Raw genomic sequence first — 6,000 nt, 5'->3', positions numbered from 1 at the left:
AAAGATTAAAATTCGAAAGCTCGCTTGATTAATCAACAAAAATCACCAACAATAGATTACAAGAATCTCAAAATAATCAAGAATCTCACAAAAGGTCTAAAAAATAATCAAGATTCTAACAATAATCAAGGGCCTAACCAAATAATCCAGAGTCTAACCTCAAAAATGAGGTTTTCGAACTATTTATAGAAAATAAAAACCTAATTAAACAAGGACTCTATTTGCTGGAAATCTGTCAAAACGCGGCTGGGTCGACGGACCTCGCGATGGATCGTCGTGGTCACGACGGGGCCGTCATGAATTCCGTCGTCCCATACTTGTGCAATTTCTTTTGCTGCTCTCTTCATTACCCTCGATGGCAGGTATGACGGATCGTCAGAGGAACAACGGTTCGTCGAGGGTCTCCATTTCAAAACACTTGAACTCTTGGAATATGAGTACTGAGACTACTTCTTTGATCTTCATGATGAACCTGCAGGACGAACCATCATGGCTACGACGGTCCGTCACGCTTTCCGTATAAAACACACTTGGTCAGACTTCCCCATCTTCCTTTAGCAGCTGCACTATGCTGCCACCTACGGACCGTCACAAGCTCCGTAGGTGGTCTCTTCTGCATTTCTTCGCTCAAAAACCTCCGCATTCATCTTTGGATAGATTTCCTGCAAATAAGGAGAAACTTATATAAAAATTAGCACAAAAAGGCTTTTGGACACACTAAACTTTAGGAAAAAGTATTAATAATACCGTGAAACCACGGTATATCAACACCCTCAACTTAAATTCGTTGTTTGTCCTCAATCGACGCACTATGACTCAATAAAATATCTTTGTACAATAGTATCCATGTTTTATCCTTTGCCTTCCTTGACATATCGGCTAAACATACCATTTTCTATCATTTTATTTTGCCCAGTTTCCCATATTCTTTCACCTTGCTATTTTCCTTTTTTTTTCTTCATTTGTGTAAGTGACTCTATTCTTTTCTTGCTTGTATTTCTTGTAATTTTTTTTTATATATTTTTTTACTTTTCTTTCAACTAATTCTTGAGTCACTATACTTTTGTTCTTTCTCTCTCTTTGTTCTTTCAACCCCACTTTCCAGAGCATTCCTCGTAATAGCCACCCTCAACTCATGACTTTGCCATGAGTCAAAGTACACAATACCCAAAGTTGGGTCAGAGCCTTAAAAAGGCTGTTTACTGCATTAGCCACCCTCAACTTATGCTTTAGGCATAAGATGAGGTGCACATGTCCAAGGAGGGACCAGGGCCAACACATTATTCCCAGAAAAGATCAGTTTGGGTGAAAAAGAAAGGTCAAATTTAAGCTCAAATCATTTGGATCAAAGAAGGATAAATTTCATTTGGTTTTCTTTTATTTAGGCTAAAAATGGGCTATATTGAATAAGGGCCTATGATCCTTTCCTAATTGTCTATTACAACTTACTTTTAGCAGGACTAACCAGGCAAGTTCTAGCTCAGTACAAATAGTGGACTATTCAAATCTTCCTCACACTCACTTGACATCTCATCACTTTACCAGATTATCAGACACGTAGTTCACATTTCAGACTTAGGGTCATGCAGTGGTGTACCTCTACGTCATGCTTAGAGCCACACATTTATCAATTATTATGCCTAGTTATGCATCATTTTCCATTTATTCAGGATATCATTTTAGCCATCATGCTCCAGAATTAAACTATGTACACAAGATATAGACATGCCGTTCAACAGAAAGAGTAATCAGTCTCTTGGGAAAAAGAACAAAGGCAAGAAAACCCCAAAAGAGAATAGTGAATTGGGCTACTCAGACTTCACCCTAACACTCACTCAAAAAGACATGCAATTGTCCCCAATGCATAAAAAAATTGAAATACTAGAGTGGTAGGTGAAGCAAACCTGGGGCGCAAAGCGCCGACGATCAGCAAGCTGGTGGGTCCGGTTTCCTGGAACCCACTACCTTTGTAATCTGGACACCCTCAGTGGTGTCCTAAGCATTAACAGCAGTATCAGCAGTGCCTCCCGCTATCTCCACAGTTCTGGAGCTAGACGCCCCAGCAGCTAACTCTCCTGCTCTCATCTGACGCGCCTCCTCTTCAACAAGCGAGGGTCTCCTCGCAGCCTCCATCTCACGGCGCTCCTTCTTCCTTGCTCGTGCCTCATCCTCCTCTCGACCCCTACGCATCTTGGTATGATCTCGAGGGGGAGGTGGTGGAATCTCTGAAGTGGCGAATAGGGCCTCCATCAATGTGTCTTCAGCAGGCTCTGCAGAAGGGGCCTCAGACTCAGGCACCCTAGCCTCTAAGATCATATCAATATCTGCAAAGAATGTCGACCGCAGCCTGATGGGTCGACACATCCACCGGAGGGGATGGACGGGCTAGTACCCTCAACTCAAAAGCATCCAAGCGCTAATGAACCTCAACGATCTTCCGCTTTGTGTGCTGGACGATTCTTTGCTCCAAGTGCTCTTCTGCCTCGGCAATAGACCTCTGCATCCAAGGTTGGATATGATGCAGAAGTGTAGCCATTTGCGCCTCTAATTTCTGGACCCTAGCAAGCGGGACCAGAGTGGGTAAAGGGGCTGAGCGAGAGGAGCTTGGGGCAGTGCTACTACTCGGGATAGACTCGACCAGGGTAGTGTCAGTGGAAGCCGCCTGCGTAGCCGTGTGGGCCTGCGCTACCGTATCAGCCTGATTATCACCAACTTGAGGCAACTCTGGACGGGGCCCTCTGTGTGGAGCCAACTCATTGGCCTCATCCCTGATGAGGCCGATATCAACAGTGCCCAGAGGGGTCTTGAGCTGATCAACGTGCCATATAGGCACACCTGCGGACCTGCATAGAGAAAATATCATGCACGGCAAAGGGTAAGTAGTTGTGACCTTAAAAGCCCTCTCGTACATGACCGCCTGTAGAAGCCCCGTAAAATCCACCTCAAACCTGGCTATCATCGCCGCCATCAGTACTGCTCGATCCCATGTGACGATATTATCAGCGGTTGTGGGGGAAAGGCAGTGGCGGACAATCAACCATGAAAACTTCGTCGTGAAATTCAGGTTGGCCTTCTTGATGGCCCCTTTCGGCTCGGTCACCCAGTCAGCACCCTCTCCATCAACGGACAAGTGCAGGGCCATCCACCTCTTGGTGGTCTCTCTCAGAAATTGGCCATCTTTAACAATCTGCCATCGGTAGTCAAACTCGGCACTCAGAGGGGTCCGATTAGCATCAACATCCTAGCCATATAGAAACCGGCGGATGGCAGGCAGGGAGATATCAACCTGAATGCCACGTATTCGGACCTGCTCCAGTGGGACCTGTTTGGCGGGGGCAGCCTGCCTATCAATCTGTGATCGGAGAGTCGCTACGTAGGATGCATCCACTCCAGTCGATGTCTGGTGAAGAGATTCTGGATCTCAGGCATCGTCGGGAGACTTCCCGTAAGGACCCGCCGCTCCAATGTAAGTGACCGAGTCATAACTCCTTTGTCATTCAGGAACTCTGCATCAGAATAGACTTGAAACTGCCCGTCGACACACCACCGATTGGGCTGGTCAGTAACCGGGGTGAGAGCACGAGCTGGTGAACCGGGTGTGGATTCCGAACTGTCAGCCTTATCAGACGAGGCCGACATTGCAGCGGTGGCGGGTGCAGGAACCTTAGCAGATCCGGAGGCTTCCTCCAACCACGAAACTCCTAAGGAGCCATACGCTCCTTCTTCATTAGTGGCTAACGCAAAAGGTGTGCCGATCAGTGTGCGCTCCTCATCAAACTAGGAGGCAGTGACTATGCCGGGCGCCACCTTTTTGGGTGTGGCTCTGGAAGCACGTGGAGCACGGGATGAGATAGAAGTGCTTGGAGGCACGTACTCGGAGTCATGCTCATTATCAGAGCAAATGACCAGGCGGGCAGACGGGGCGACAGACTTTGATCGCCCGCGTGCATAGACTCGATCTTGTTTTGGTGCATAGTAGATAGTACCTGTAAAGGATCAATATTAGTACTAGAAGGAGCAAAAAAGACAAGAAAAACCACACAAAATAAATAAATAAAAATTAAAATAAATGACATTGCTATAGTAACAGTGAAACACAACGGACCAGGTGACGGCTCGTCGTGAGTACGACAGACCGTTATGGGGTCCGTCGTGTCTTACTTGGACTATGTTTATATGGAGAACCCTAAAGGAGAGTCTCGACAAGTATGACGGTATGTGAAGGACAGACCGTCACAGGTACGACGGTCCGTCGTAGGTGTCCGTCAGAGGACGCTTGAAAAAAATATGGAGACCCTTAGGATAGGGGTCTCTGACCATCATAACGGTCATGCAGGATAGACCATCGTGGGTATGAAGGTCCGTTATAGTTGTCCGTTTGAGGACACCTAGAAAAAAATGAGAGACCCTTAGGAATAGGGTCTTTGACAACCAGAACGGTTGTGCAGGACGAACCGTCGTAGGGATGACGGTCCGTTGCATGTGTCCGTTGGAGGACACTTAGAAAAAGTGAGAGACCTTTAGGAATAGGGTATCTGACAACCAGAATGGTTGTGCAGGACAGACCGTCATGGGAACAACGGTTCGTCGCATGTGGCCGTTGGTGGACACTTGGAGAAAATTGGACAGTGGGGTGTTAGGGCGGTTGGAATGGACCCAATGGCGGTCCGTCGTGGGTACGACGGTCCATCATCGAGGTCTCGTTCTGTAACTCAGTGACAGAACTGGAGATGCCCCATTCATTCCCTATGACCCAAATCGAATTGGTAGTGTTTTAACCTACATTTGTCTAACTCAAATACCTAGTAAACTAGCAATGCTAAAGCACCTATTTCTAGGATTTTAACATGGCAATTTCGAGGAGTTTTAATGTCACGACCCAAATCCGGGCCGTGACTGGCACCCACACATACCCTCCTATGTGAGCGAACCAACCAATCTAAACTCTAACATTTCAATATAATATCAACAGTAAATAATGCGGAAGACTCAAACTCATTAAATAAAACAAATTCATTAACTTCTAAAATTCAACATCTATTATTCCCCAAAATCTGGAAGTCATCACCATAAGAACATCTATGATCAAATTACTAAACTAAGAGTACTCTAAGAAGCTAGAACAAATAAAAGCTAGTCCATGCCGGAACTTCAAGGCATCAAGACATGAGGAAGAAGATCCAGTCCAAGCTAGAAGCGTTAGCTCACCCTGAAGATCCAGTGTGACGAAGACTGGCTAGAATTACTGTTGAGTTGAAGACAACGGCACGTTTGCTGCACTCCACAAATAACAAAGAAGAAAACATAAAAGTAGGGGTCAGTACAAAAAACGGGTACTGAGTAGATATCATCGGTCAACTCAAAATAGAAAACAGTATATATTAAGCAACATCATAAAATCAACTAATATCCTTAGCATGCAGCATTTACAGTTACCATAACCCTTGGTTACAACACCAAGCACATCAATGAGGACTCACGCCTCATCATCATACTCATTTGGGAATTAGGTTCATTAGATTTGAATATATTATCATCTTTCAAGATTCATTATCTTTATTCCCCTCGTGTCGGTACGTGACACTCCGCTCCTCATATACTATCCTGGTGTCAGAACGTGACACTCTGATCCTCATTCTATCCTGGTACTGGAACGTGGCACCCAATCCATATTCTATCCTGGTACCGGAATGTGGCACCCGATCCATATACTATCCTGGTGGCGGAACGTGACACTCCAATCCTCATTCTATTCTGGTACCGGAACGTGGCACCCGATCCATATTCTATCCTGGTACCGGAACGTGGCACCCGATCCATATACTATCCTGGTGTCGGAACGTGACACTTTGATTCTCATTCTATCCTGGTACCGGAACGTGGCACCCGATCCATATTCTATCCTGGTGTTAGAACGTGACACTCCGATCCTCATATACTATCCTGGTACTGGAACGTGGCACCCGATCCCCTAATCTCACTACTTTCGTTCATCAAGCC

This window comes from Solanum lycopersicum, chromosome 11 (assembly GCF_036512215.1).
Source record: "Solanum lycopersicum chromosome 11, SLM_r2.1".
Classification (NCBI taxonomy): Eukaryota; Viridiplantae; Streptophyta; class Magnoliopsida; order Solanales; family Solanaceae; genus Solanum; species Solanum lycopersicum.
The sequence above is the reverse complement of the archived record's forward strand: the minus strand, read 5'-3'. Positions refer to the sequence as shown.